The sequence below is a fragment of the Dunckerocampus dactyliophorus genome, chromosome 11, assembly GCF_027744805.1.
Source record: "Dunckerocampus dactyliophorus isolate RoL2022-P2 chromosome 11, RoL_Ddac_1.1, whole genome shotgun sequence".
In the NCBI taxonomy this organism is placed as follows: Eukaryota; Metazoa; Chordata; class Actinopteri; order Syngnathiformes; family Syngnathidae; genus Dunckerocampus; species Dunckerocampus dactyliophorus.
Genome location: NC_072829.1, coordinates 22,323,899 through 22,339,756, shown reverse-complemented (window position 1 = coordinate 22,339,756; position 15,858 = coordinate 22,323,899).

The window sequence follows — 15,858 nt, the reverse complement described above, 5'->3', positions numbered from 1 at the left end:
AATGAAAAAACAATTCAACTCTTATTTTTCTTATTTATTCTCTTATTTTTCCTCATAATATTAAAAGTTTATTGTTACATGTTGTTACAATGACCACTTTTTTCTTTCAATATTTTGACTTTATTCTTGTAAAATTACAGCAGATTTTTGCTGGGTTGTTTATTTTACTTTTAATTTAATTGACATTTTTAGAAAGTGCTGTGGGCCAATAAAAAAATTGTCCCAAAGGCTGCACTTTGCACACCCCTGATTTAGCGTCTCCAATTAACCTATCATGCATATTTTAGGAATGTGGCAGGAAGCTGGAGTACCTGGAGAGAACCCAAGCACGCACAGGGACGTTCCAACGGAGATATGAAAATACGTAGAATTATTTAAAATGTTCCCATAGAAAACGCTATTTAAATAGAAATAACGTTCCAGGTTCAACCTGTTGCCATCAAAAAAACACTGAACTGCATTTATATAATATTTTAACCATCACTATTGTCAAATTATTTTTGATGTGCCTTTTGCAAAACATGCACACAATTTCTGATACACAGATAATATTGACCAAGCACAGGAACTTTTGAAATCCAATAAAAAACGTTACCTTTCGTGTCCGCCGCCATCACACGCGTTAATTAGCGCCTTGAATGCCTTCTGTTTTGCTTCAAACACACGCAAGCTGCATGGGGTCAAATTAGTCCACGTGAATAAAATGTTAAGTTAAAATATCTGATATCTAATAAGCATGTGGTGTCCAAATCATTGTGATTGTTATCACTGACATAATTCGGTTAGTGCAAGGATTTATTTGCCAATATTTTTCATGAAATTGACATTTCTGATAGATAGATAGATAGATAGATAGATAGATAGATCTTCACAAATTGACAGTTATCTTTTTTACATGTTTTTGAGTGCACCTCAACTTTACACTTTCCCTTGTCGGGTTTTTAGTCAGCAGGTTGGGAGCAAGTGTCATATTAAAACTTATTAACTCAGACGTGACATATGACATGATGAGCGTGCACATGGAGTATTGCTGTGTGTTCCTGGGCAGGACATCTCTTCACATTAATAATCTGGTGAACGGTGTCTCCTCAGAATTGAAATGGAGCGGCATTGCTATTATACTGCATCCATTAAACATTATTAAATGATGTGGTTTGGAATGATGGACGTGCACACCGCCTACTGTTTTCTGAAACAAAACAGGCCAAGGAAAATGTATTGTACAGATGATGACCAAAGAGATAATCTCCTCAAATCAAATCAAACAGGAGCAACATGGAGTATTGCTGTTTATTCCATTCATCCATCCATCCATCCATTTTCTATACCGCTTCTTCCTCATTAGGGTCGCGGGGGCATGCTGGAGCCTATCCCAGCTGACTTCGGGCGACAGGCGGGGTACACCCTGGACTGGTCGCCAGCCAATCGCAGGGCATGCTGTGTATTCCTGGGCTGGAAATTTCTTCACATGAACTTGCAATGTAACTGTGTTGGCATGTAGGAATATTGTACTGAGCAGCCTGGACAGATGCGTATACTACCTTCATTGCAATACTTTCAGGCTTATCATTTTCCCTTTTTGCCATCACTGGTACTGGTACGTTTTAAAGGCATGTTTCCCTGAAAAACGTGGCTTTCCAAATTGTGCGGCCCTTGGGAATGTGCCTCATGCGGTATACTGTTGTCAACAACCATGCATATGTAGTTTTTGTTGTAGTTTCCTGTGGTGTAGAGCTGCACCGCATCACACTGAGAGCTGTTTTCGAATATTTTAGTCGGCTTATTAGCAACATGGGGCCGGTAAAGATTGGCTGTGGGCTGGTTTTCATTTAGTGAAGCTTCGACCACCTCAAAAGTGTCTGTCCGCTGATTCATTTGAATGGCAAGTTGTGTATCTTGAACTTTCCCATTATTGGAATATGCTTGAATTCATCACATGACATCTTGAGTCCGCCAATAGAGGGAGGCAAATAGTGACAGCCACTCCATAGGATGTCTTTTCCTCTGGTGTGGAAACCAGAGAACACAAAATAAGCCAAAGTGGGCAGGCAGCAGCGAAGTGTGATGTGTGTTTGTTATTTGGTGGCCTAGCATCTTGAACTGGGCTGCTTTTTAGAAGTTGGGATCAAAGAAAAGTAGTCTGATGAATCCATTAAAATGCTCTTTCACTCTTTGCCTCCAAAGACATAGCATCTGAGCCCAGCGGGTTGCCTACAATGTGTCTGATAGTGGAATAACAAACCATCAGAGTCTTATATTTATGCCCTTGTTGGCTTACTGTTGCTGTTTCTGTCCTAAGTCAGTGATAGCAACGCATCATTTGTAACCCCAAGATATGCTTGATAATTTATAGATTTGGTGGTGCACCTGTGAACATAAAGCATGCAGTTTTATAGCTGCAAGGACAGCAGCTTCCATTTAGATTGCTCCTGTTTGATTTGATTTGAGGAGATTATCTCTTTGGACATTATCTGTACAATAAATTTTCCTTGGCCTGTTTTGTTTTTTGTTTTTGCGTGAGGACTCTCAGAAAACAGTAGGCGGTGTGCACGTCCATCATTCCAAACCACATCATTTAATAATGTTTAATGGATGCAGTGTAATAGCAACGCCGCCCCATTTCAATTCGAAGGAGAACCTGTTCACCAGATTATTATTTATGTGCCAGGCCTTTTCTTTTTTCCTTTATTTTGGTCTGGTGCGCCTGTTGCAGCTTTCTGACTGTTCTGCTTCCCCATCTTCTCCTACCAGCCAATCTATTATTATCCATCATATTTTAATATACAGTCGTCCCTCATAATATCACAGTTTGATTATCGCTTCCTTGTTATATCTTGTTTTTGCAGAAATTAATTAATAATAGTGATAACAATAATTAATAAGTGATCACAGTGGCCTAGCGGTAAGCATGTTGGCCACACAGTCAGGAGATCTGGAAGGTATGGGTTTGAATTTCTGTTGGGCATCTCTTTGTGGAGTTTGCATGTTCTCACCGCGCGTGTGTGGGTTTTTCTCCGGGTATTCCGGCCTCCTCTCACATCCCAAACACATACATGTTAGGTTAATTGGAGACTCTAAATTGTGTGAATGTTTTTTTGTCTATATGCGCCTTGTGATTGACTGGTGACCAGTCCAGGGTGTACCCCGCCCAGAAGTTCTCCCTTTGGCAATCAGGACTTGTGGCTCTATACTTACTGAGACGAACTGGACACGTCTGGACACCTCTTCAACTCTCACAGGAGTATACAACACCCTCTACTGGTAGCAGTAGTAAATACAATAACAGACAAATGCAACAGAGCAGCGATAGGTCACTCTAATACACCACAAGGACGCAGAACACAATACATGCTCTACGCTGTTAAAAAAAAAAAACAACTTGCAAAACTGCACTTAAAAAACATGTGAAAGAGCGAATCCGCAAAAGGAGAACCGCTATGTAGCGAGGGAACACTGTATAACAAGAACATTCAAATCATCATCCACTCAATGCTGATGATCCACCTGAAACTATCACCAACAAGGAACTGTGCCAACGAACAAACCAAGAACCAGCTGATCCAACTATCCTACAAAGACGCTGCAGATGGATTGGACACACATTAAGAACACCGGTAGACAGCATCACAAGAGATGCATTGAACTGGAACCCACAGGGAAAGAGGAGGAGAGGGTGCCTGAAGAACTCCTTGCATCGTGACATCCAAGCTGACATGACAAGAACGGGTTACACAGGGGGCCAGCTGGAGGATATTTCCCATGACTGAGCTGGCTGGAGGACCTTTGTTGACAGCCTAAACCCCAGAAGAAGTAATGGGCATTGTTGTTAATGATGACTCTGGTCCGGACCAAAAGGTAAAAAAAGAAACTTGTGAACTTCATTCACGTCACGTCAATTTCGGCAAGATTCGGCGTTTTAACAGTGGATTCCGTTAACGCGGCAGTCACGTGGCCCTACGCATAGCACTCGCTTGCAATTTTGCGTCTCTTTGGTTCCGCCATTTCTGGTTACGCTCTGCAAATTTTCATTCTATGATTGATTTCTTTGTGGAGACACTGCCTTGTTCAAGCCAGCAGCTCCACCTAATGTTTGAACTATGGAGTACACAACAATGCAGTACATAATCTATGCGGCCATAGTCCATTATATTTTCAGACTTTGACACAGGACAGTTAAAAATGGATTGTGGGCCCTAGTTTGGACACCCCTGGCTTTAACCAGTTTGGAGTCTGTCTGGTACAATACTTTTGGTGCTCTGTTACAAATCCTATTTTCTATACATGGGCATAAAAGCTAAAATCTCGATCTCGTCTAATATTCATTGTTTGATGTCAAATCCAAATGTTTTTAGTCAACTGTAGAGCAAAAATTAGGAATTGCCCACACTGTTCCAATGCTTTGGGAAGGGAGCGTAGAGCAGTACTGCGTCAAACGGAGAACTATTTTTAATATTTTGGTCACGACAGGGCCAATTTTGTCTTGGAGTGGGGTGGGGTAGGGGGTATGTTTAAGATCCAGCAAGTAAAATGGCCAACATTTTGTGTCTTTGTGTTCGTGAAATGTTCTACATACAGATGTCATTATTTTTAAAACTATCCCCATTAGCACGGAGCAACAATGTCTGAAGACACTAACTTGCACACCGTGCCCGCACCACAGGCCACACGTGACAATTACTGTATGAGTCATGCCACTTTTCAAAAACCTCTTGAGGTATGTGGAAAAAACAAAAAAAGTCCCATCATAGTCCAGCCAAAGTTGTTTTGAATTTAAAAAGCGATCTTGTGAAAACTGCCGCTGAGATGGACACAAGGCAGGAGGACATGTATGATTGCACACAGGCTCCAGAAGATGTGTCTGTTTGTGGCTCGTGCCCTCGGGCAAAGATTCAGATTTAGAGCAGAGTGGCTGTAAGTCATGTTTGCTCATCTAAAACGACTGAGAGGTGATTCAATTTACTGTTAAACATCTATCCATCCATTTTTGGCTGGATTGACACTGCTGGTCTAATTGCCTGACTCCAGTTTAGTGCCTATATCAGAGTTTTACGTCTGCAAGTATTTTCAGACGATCCGCATCTGACATGACAGTGTTTACGTTTACTGACTACATGAAACAACTCGCATGTCTTATAAATACAGTAAAGTATTTCATTTTAAAAGTGGATGCATTTAAAAAGGATAAAAACTTCACAAACATATATTGCAGAAATACTTGGTCATTACACAGCTTATAAACTTGGAAAATTTGTATCTTTTTGAAATGTTACCTGTTACAACAACAAAATTCAACAAACTACAAGTGCAGCGTGCATGTGTCGGCCTACTCTGAAATCATTTAAATACTTAACTCGGTAAGCCTTTTTGAGTGGTTCCCATATTTGTTTAAAATTAAAACAAGATGTAGCCAACTTTAACACAAAAAAGCCCATCAGAGTTCACATATGCATATCGGTGTTGTTTGCGCAATACCGTTTTTTGATTTGTCATCAATGAACATTCAATTGGTCCTGTCCTTGACTGTCTTTACAGAGAAGTATTCTTTCATTTTCTTTCATTATGAGCATTTGGAGGCATAAAAGTGAAATCACATATTGTTCTGCGGTTGCTGCCGAGAGGTCCGCCCCGCCTCACGGCAGTCACACACCGTCAGTGCACCGTCAGCTCCTGCGGCTGTCTCTTCTGGAGTCACCACCTCGCCAATTAGCATGTCACAGGCTCCGAGCACATAGCTACAGTGCATTTACGTTATAAAACATATTGCTATGCTCTTGTTTTGGTTTTCTTTTGCTGCACAGTAACTTGCTTTACACTCTCCAGTGAGACTCAATACATGCGCTAACCTACCTCCCCCTCCCTTGCTCATCCCATCAGCAGTCAGAATGCAGTCTAGATGCATTCATGGACTTGCGGTGACTCGGATATTTCCCATTCTTTTCGAAAATGCACATTTCCCCTACTTCGGTGTTAAAAAAAATAAATAAAATCACAGCGCTCGGCAAAGGGAGCTGCAACAAAGAGGCTGTACAACCGCATGGAGCCGCAGGTTGCCGACCTCTGCCCTATGGGAATGAACACAACTCCAGTGTTGTCAACCAAGCTGCTCGAAAGCCACGACCCGATGCCAGTCATTAAAGAATGCTAGCACCTTGAGATTGGAAGGAATGTCCCTGAGGGTGTCCACGAGGAAGAAGGCCGCTCTCGCCTGCAGTTAAGATTGTTCACAAATTATTTCACTGATGCAAAATGACTTGGCCAAACAGTCAATGGTACCCATTCACCAGCGTGTGACTGCGTCAGATGACTTGGAGAAACAGTACATCACATGACAGCACTCAGCTCATCAGCCTTTTCATGTGCTGCATTTAAAGGCGCTCTTAGTGAGTTGCAGGGGCAAAGGCCATGAAGGAGTATGCACTTTGAGAAAATACAATTACCCCTCGTTTATCTCAGTTAATTGGCTCCAGACGCGATCGCGACAACTGAATTTCAGTGAAGTCGGATTCAATATTAAGAAATGGAATATTTTTGTTGCTAGAGCATAGAAAATCCGTTTACAACCTTCTAAAAATGTCTGAGTGGGGAAGAAGGACAAAGTAAGAAGCCAAAAACGTACAACTTCCACACGGAATGGGAGGAGAGGAGAACCTTTTTTCACTCCGTCATATCAGATTGCAAACATCCATGGCTGCAAGTTAAGGCAATGTAATGTAAAGTAATGTCTCCTCATCAATGTAACATTACTGAGCCTAGTGACCAGAATACTACATATGACTTGTCTTTGTTCATGTTTTTATTTTGCGCTAGCACGGCTATGTTGTAAAAAAAAAAACAGTGTCTAAATTTGGACATTGAAATGTTCCAAATATCCAAATATTTTCTCTGATAATTTTGTCATGATTTCTACTTAGAATTAAAGAATGATGTCTGAAATTGGTTTCTAATGTGTTTTATTCAAATATTCTCAGTGTAAAAAAAAAAAGTCATGGAAAATGATTAAACCAGCCTTGTTTCTTCAGTTTCGTGTTCATTTTAATGTCTGATACAACTATCTCTATCAACTAAAGGTATCTCTATATAACAATGACAAACAAAATAAACAAAAACAGCTCACAAGAGTTACATTTTTTGGCAGCACTGTGCTATAGCTATTCATGTGAGAACGTTTTGGTTATTATCAAGAAAACCATGGAAGTTGCTCGATATCAGCTCTTAAATTCAACTCTTGTGAGCTATTTGTTATCATCGTTATATTTGTCCAAACAAAAGTACCTTTAGTTGTACCAAGCATTAAAATGGGTCAATAAACTGAAGAAACAAGGGTGGTCTAATCATTTTCCATGACTGTATCTATCAGTACATTATGGTTGATTTGTTGCAGACATCCTTGACAAGTTCCATTAAGAAACATTACACAATTGAACGTGCCCGAAAAGGAAGAGGACGAAGCAGATCTTATTTAACCCGACCCCTTCTCCATGTCTGTTACCGCTCATTAAAAAGTAAGTAGCATGTTAGCATGTTGGCCACACAGTCAGGAGATCGGGAAGATCGGGGTTCGAATCTCCAAAAATGAAAATGAAAATGAACGTATGGATGTACAAGTATATGCGCACAGAATGAACAACTCCATGTCTGTGTCCTTCATGTCAGAACAGGACCAACTAAGTACTCTTAACCACACTGATAACAGAGTTTTCAGGGAACAGGCTTTCAGACATCAACCAATCAGAGGACGGAAAACTGACGTCACTGGGGGCAAGCTTGTGAAGTGGCTCCCCAATCTGATTGGTTAAAGAAACAGCCCCGTTACTAATCGTGTGTATGTGACATGGGCCAGCATTTCTGATTATGAAGGCTCTGGGCAGATTACATTGACATGGCAGCTGAAAGGAAGCTGAAAACTGACAAAAAACCTTAACTTACACATACAGTACACATACAGATAGATATAAGACTGTTGGAATAAAGTTATACACTTTCATGGAACAAATACTAGAATTGAAGTTGTAAATGTAGGCCAGTGCTTCTGATAGCGTTTCAGCCAGTCAGGGCCATTTGTACTTTAGTCCCACTGTACTAGTTCCCTCATAGACATCGTCAGTGATGGCTGAGACTAATTTGTTGTGGACCTAATGTGCCTGATTGATTGTTGGTCTAACTGAATGAGCGAATCAGAAGCCAATTTAATTAAGGGCCGAAAAGATTATGGCCCAGAGAGAAAACTCATGGCACTAGGAGTATGTTGCTGAGTTAAGCCGAAGGAGGAAGTGTATCAGACCCGCTCGTAATTCACCAGAGCGACTCTGTTTTAGAGACACAGTCGTAGCCCAGCTAATTGTACGTCATCTGTGCTGCATATCATCACAGTGCTTGACTGCGGAGAGATACTGTGTACATGGGAGGGAACTTGAACGAGGCCACTTTTGAGGGACGTCACTTGAGCTTCATTGGAGACGCTGTTTACTATTGTCCCGTAGGCCCGATAGAGGAGTGGGTGGAATTAGTTCTACACAAATATGACTTAAGGCTGCACAGGAAGTCGAGTCGATTCCTCAAAGGAAGCAAAGAATACACTCCGCACCGCATGCCTTCTCACTAGGGATGTCCGATATTGTCAAACTCTCAATTTCCGATATCAGCTGATACCGATAAGTGTAACATCACATATCTCCTGTCGTGAAATGAACACATATCTGTTGTGAAGCTAAAGGGTACAGCATCAGCAGTTAGCTTCTCAACGTGGCTGTAAACAACATTGTACAACAAATGAGAAATACTTGCAATTATGGATGTCCCGATTTACATTTTTGGGCTTCCGATCCGATTTTTGTATAGTCTTACCAAACCAATTTTTTTTTAATAAGCTTTTTTTGCAAACATGAATTTGTGGAAATGAATATGGTTATGAAAATAGCTTTTCAAAGCATAAAAAATAATGCAACTAAAGTATTGCTGAATTTACTTTTTTGTTACACAGCATGACCAACAGTATTGTTTGGTTTTTGGAACAAACCTCTGTGAGTCTGGTCCCTAATCCAATCAAAAGAGTCCATCCAATAAAGGATAATATTGGAAGAAAATGGCCATGCAAAATACTTTTAGGGTAGGACTAATCACTGGACATAGAGGTCAATTTGTGGTGTGATTTACAATATGTGACATTTTTTAATAAACTCACTTCAGCGTAATAGTAATTTATTGACGGTCCCTAGTATAAACAGCCAGCGAGCAACCAAACTTCCCTTGCGAGCAATGGCTGAGGCAGAAATTTTTCATTGGGGCAATGAAGGTGAGACCATTGCTCACATAAGGGTGGCAATAAGTTCATACCTGAAATGTTTCGATGGCCAATGGGGTGGCCACGGTCACCATTGGCCACCACGTAGCTCCGTCACTGCGTTCGAGCTCCCCGCACATTGACACAGCAGTCCGGGCACAGCGGGGGGGAAATACCGCTGTAGCTACGGAGGTGAATATCCGACGTCCAACGGGAAACTAACTCCACCACGGTACACCGCGGACATGTCTGCATGGTGGTGTTGCGTTTTCTTCTTCTGGCGGGTGGCGGGAGTCGAGTGGCAACCAGGCATTACTGCACCTACCATGCTGGAGTGTGGCTCAGCGTTACAAACTTGATACGGCAACCGGATCGGCCCGATCTTGCGGCGGAAGGCGATATTATCCGATCGTCAAAATACACCGCATCGGCGGCTGATCCCGATCCTGAATCACTACTTGCAATTAGTCTTAGATTGTGACATTTTTTAAAAAGACAAAGTATCCATTTACATTTTTTTGATCATCAAAATGTCCAGGGAAGAAAATCAAGTGTCATATGTTTGATGTCGGCCTAGCTTAGTGCAGCAGCAGTGGCAGCCAGACATTTTTCATTGGAGTGGCCAAGGTGAGACCATTACTCACAATGGGGTGGCAATAAGTTGATACCTGAAATGCCTAGAAGGCCAGTGGGGCGGTCGGAGAGTGACCACGTAGCTCCGCCGCTGTGCAGCAGCATGCTGTATCCGTTTCCACACCACACTACAAATTGCATGTACAGAGTAAGTAAATAAGTAAATATGAAAATGCAGCATTTTCACGGACGTCCCCACGGACTCTCGTCACCGAGCGCAGATTTTACATTGTTACGTTCCTACTAGTGAGGATAGGCGGCATATTTAGAAAATGGATGGATGGAAGGAGCAAGCTAGCTCGTTTGTTTACATGCTTTAGAGGCGGTTGGATGAGGTTGCGCGCTGGCAAATACGGGAGCCCATAGGCCTACGTACAGCATTATGTTTATTATCGACGTCATTATAGGGAAAAATCCCGATACCAAAATTGATCGAAATTTCATTTTTATGCCAATATTATCGGACATCACCCCTTCTCACCAAATAGCAAAATCTTTTTTGTGCATTTTTATACTTTGAGGGTTTTTAAAGTGCTGCTTCAGAGTATTATAATAACTGCAAAATTGACGTGTCACTTTTGTAGATGATGAATTGCCTCAGCTGGTCGTCTGCCTTCTCATCTAACGCCGCCCTCCGAGCTATATTCCATTAAATGAAATGAAATGACATTAACCTTTATTGAGGGGTATTGGATATCAGCCAGGCTGCATACTCTTTCTTCAAATGTCTTTAGAAAACTAGGTCATTTAGTCTGAAGTAGAGACTAACTTTATGTAATTAATTCCAAGTAATGTTAACTTATTTATTGTCAACTTGTTTAGCAGGAATGAGGAGAAACATCACCGCCGATGATACAGTTCAGTGAGTGTACGCATTTGCAGGTGATTTAAAGACGGACAAAGATGTACGACTTCGTCTCACACACACAACGCGCAGTGCTAAGCTCTTAACGTCGGTGCCATTCTTCCTCCTCAACACACAAATTTAGATGTCCTCATTGACTCAGTCTTTATGTCTTCGCCTGCAGACAAATTAAACTGTAAAAGCTTTTTAAAGGCCCTGAATGGTGTTAATGAACAGGTAATGATCACATTGCCGCGATATTGATCATGTGCACCACGAAGGAATCAGCTAATGGTACTTTGAAAACCGCTGAACTCGAGGCTGTAAAAATCCTGACACATTTCATGTGCCGATGAGCTTTGTGTGGCATCAAACGCACAATCCCGCCTATAAAGCTCACGACAGCATCATGCCTAGGGATGGGTATTGTTTAGGTATTACCTGATGCTATACTGCCAGTCAATCCTACATGCAAGACTTGTGCATTAATTGACCACAGTGAAGTTACTTGCACAACATGACTTGCACAATATCACCTTCACGCACTTTTGAGTGTTTTGGCCTGAGCGTTTTCATCGCCGTCTGTTTTTCCAGTCAGGATACTACCGTTTACATCAACTGTTGCCGTTATGGTAGTACGGAGCATCGATACCCATCCATTATCATGCAGCAATAAACAGTTACATTCCAAGTTAGATGAGAAAATTGAGATGCCCTTGATGTCTTTTTATTTTTGAATGTATTTGCATGTATATTACTGCAGTGTATACACCGTTATTTTGTGTGTAAGCGTTTATTTCGATGCCGGCACGGTCAGTGTGGGACAGTTGCATTGGATGTTTCAAATGTGTTACTTTTGAGAAGGTGTTTGGTTTTGTGTGCCACAGTGTGCTGCCTGTCAGTGCAGTTACAGTACATATTATGCTGACATTGTATTGCTAATTACCACATCTTTATACATTGTCACCAATTTGGGGTAAATGTGTTAGGTTTTCCTGATTATAGAGATTTTACCACAAATAATAACAAAAAAAATCTGCAAATTTGCAGGGTTGCGAATCCCGAATCGCTAATATTTGTATGCAAGGTGACTTACGCACACTGACAAGTGAGGAAAAAGCTAACAAAGGTCACACTTTTTTTTTTTTTTTTTTGTTAAAGGGGCCTTTGTTGTGATCGGGGCGGAGGAAGCATGCACAAAGACATGTATTAACATCACTCGCCTTCATTGTGACTGTCATCTGTGTTGCATGACTAAGTTGTTTTTGTTGTGTGATCTTTGTCGAGGAGATGATCAAAACATTTTCTTAAAATTGGCATGAAAGTGTGCTCACATGAAAGCATGAACTTCGAAACGGGAGCGGCCTGGAAAACGGTAACATCAATATATAGTGCAACAGCTAAAGACCTGCGTCCTACTATAAGATTAAATAAAATTAAAATACACTCAAATGATTTACCCACTGATGACGCAAGATGTTGGCGGAGGGAAAACAGAAGCGAGGAGGGGAACGCTTCTTGCTGAAGGCAACTGACATTTGTTTTATACATTCTTAACTACAAGTGAGGCCGCACGGTGGTCTAGTGGTTAGCATGTTGACCAACACAGTAACAGTCGGGAAGACTTGGGTTCGATTCTCCCTTGGGCATTTCTGTGTGGCGTTGGCATGTTCTCCCCGTGCGTGTGTGGGTTTTCTCCAGGTACTCCGGTTTCCTCCCACATCCAAAAACATGCATGTTAGGTTAATTGGTGACTCTAAATTGTCCATAGGTATGAATGTGAATGGTTGTTTGTCTATATGTGCCCTGCCATTGGCTGCCGACCAGTCCAGGGTGTACCCCGCCTGTCGCCCGAAGTCAGCTGGGATAGGCTCCAGCATGCCCCGCGACCCTAATGAGAATAAGCGGTATAGAAAATGGATGGATGGATGGAAGTGTGCATCTCCTGGGCTGTTTTATTGACAGCGTCCACAACGATGACGACTCTGGGACATCCTCCTGGTCCTCCTGCAACTGTCTATCTTTGCACTGTGTTTTTTCAATACAGGCCTCGAGCGCCTTTCGCCCCCACTCCCCCCTTTTTCCACTTCGTCAAAGTGGAAACCAAATGCGACGTCGTTGCCCTTGTTGCTCTTCAGTCCCTCCTTTGGCCTCTGAAACTCCCGCTTTGTGCGTTGACGATCGGTCCAGGCCGCATGTTTCGACAATGCCCGCATTTTCCACCAAACGTTAACGTTAAACTTTCGTTGTGACCAAATATCTGTCATTTTCAGATTCACCATCGTAGATTTGTTTTCCAGTGTGATTGACTGAAGCAAGAAGATGTTCCTACAGGGGAGACGTCTCGACTTCTCATGGTCCCTTCCAAAGATGTCTGCCAGCTTTCAGCTTTGAATCATCCTTACACTGTCCCTAACCCCCTCGGATCAGGGAAAGGGGGTCTTTGATATCTCCATTTGGCCTTGGTCACCATGGCAACGCATCCTGGGCTGGTTTGTCCTGGCTCCATCGGTGCTTTTCCGCTCGTAAATAACTCCTAGCACAGGAGTGCGCACAATTTTTCAGCCTGCGAGCGACTGCGATCCCAAAGATCTACCTCCCACTATAAATATAGAGAATATATATTTACTGTCTTTATAAATATGAGTATTTATGTACATTGTACATGTATATCGGGGCGCACGCACTTTTCCAGCATGCAAGTTATACGTCGACATGCTCTATCTCTTACTATAAAACATATACTGTACCATATATATAAAATTTAACCTGTAACCTTTTAAACTACTATACTAAATACTAATGATTAATATTTCACATTCACAGTTTCAAAGTTTACAGGTAATCAAAGTACTTTATATCGTTCACTAATAATTCACAATTCAATTCAATATGGCAATATTATACAGTATATAGCATTATTATATGTGGCATTACTCCTTATTAGGGGATCTGCTTGCCACCAGGCAAGACAGGCAACTGCTTGGGGCCCCAAGCCCAGTTGGGGGCCCCCGAGGGCTGACAAACTTTGTACAAACTTCTACAGCAGCGGCGCTATGCATAATGCTGATGAGGGGCCCTCTGTGAACTTTTGCCTAGGGCCCCGACAGACTCTAGCATTGCCTCTGCTCATTATGATGGTTTGAACTCCGTGGTTGTTTGAAGCATATTTTTTCCACGGCATGTTTTGGTTGAACTCCAAATTGAACCACATTGGAGACTCCGCTGTGACTTCGAGCGTTTCCATAAAAAAATAACATTATCCGACAACCAAAAAATGCGGCCTTTTTATCGGAGTCAGTGCGAGTGTATGTTCACTTTGCGGATCCTCGCGCTGTCCAACGAGGGGTGTCTAAACAACCAATCACCTGTCCCGAGTCTTACCTTTAGCGAGCGGGTACCAGAGTTGGACAAGTGATAAAATATGCTAAACCCAATATTTCAAATATGGTCAAAACAGTCAGTCCACTGACTTACTTTCACTGATTTGACTACAGTCTATTGACATGTAATTTGATGACTGGAGGCAGAAGTTCGAAATGACTCGAATATAGTTGTTGTTTTCTCACGACACAAAGCATTCAGCATCCGCCTTGTTGATGAATGCGCACAATATGCCGCACATATCTCTGATTTTAGCAAATTGGTGTAACATAGGAAGTGTCTGCAAAGAAAAAAACGATCCTATTAGTGAGAAATAAGTCATTTGGAAAGGTATACTGAAACAGTGGAGGCAGCTTCCAATAATTATAACATCAAATAAATACTAATATTTGCCCATTGAATTGCATTTCAGTTGTGTTCCCACATTTGGGATAGGTTCCCAAAATAGCCCGCAATAAGTGAAATCCGAGAAGTAGCCAACTTCACTTTTTTTTTTTTTTTGAACAATTCTAAATGTTTTAAAGCTGTAAAACCCCTCACCGTACACTTTATTACACTTTTCACAGACAGGCAATAACATTTTTTCCACATTTCTCTCTTGTTTAAACGCTCAAAAAAGTTAAAACCACAAAGGAGATTGATTGACAATGGTCTACAGCCAATGAGGATGCAGAAAACAATGGGCGGTGCAGACAGACAGGGAAGCGAGAGAGAAACTCTGATGTTCTTCCTTGAAGTCTTTAAACCGTATTGATAGAAGTAGATCTTTTTTTTACCCACAAGCTTCAGCGGGAATGCTTGACTTCCATGTCATAAAATCAGAAGTTGATGGACGGCTGCCAGTCTCAACTAACAGTACCCTGTACATAGAGCAGCAGTTGCGCTCTCACATGCTGCAGAATAGATATTTTGCGAATGCCATGGCAACCTGGATCGCCTACATTAAACTTGAACATCACCAACAGTACAATGCTTGTATTTTATATCTGTCGCACACACGTACAAAAATAAATCCAGGCGTGCGGGGGTTTATTAAAAGCGAGCTCATTACCTGCAACACACACGTCAGGATACATGGTCAACAATCTTACAGATAAACGGATGTTTCTTTCATTCTTGTTCTCACTGTTGGCCATATTTAGTCTTTGTGTGCTCCTGTTTAACAGATTAACTGCCTTTGCTGCCAAACCTCTTGTCACCTTGCCCTGAAGCACCATGACCTTCGCAGCATGTTGCATTGTAAATGCAAGCGCACTGTTCCTCCGATTGCTTGCCAAGTCGTTTGCAGTCTACAGTGAACATGACCAAAAACACCCTTTTTTTAAATTGTTATGTGGTTGTTGCCGGATTAATAGTCAGGCGATTTAAGGTGTACTCACTAGGCCACTACACACCCAGAGAAAAGCACGTTTGCTCTCAAGCACGGCACTCTTTGGCAAGAGCAGGGCACGGCACACGCACATGCAAGTAGCCAAGTCATAGAATGACAGTAACGCAATCAATTCTCGCTAGTTTTTAATAACGACAAATTTTGGAATGTTACTAAACTACAGTACCAGACTCAAAATAATCCAAAAGTCAATCCAAAAGTTGCTCACCCCAGACGTGTCATTTCATGAATGTGATCGCTCCTCTTGCAAGTAATTAACGAGAACTGCCACCTTGCACAAAAGAAAAAATCGGAATGATTCAAAATAATACCACAAAGTCAGGGAAA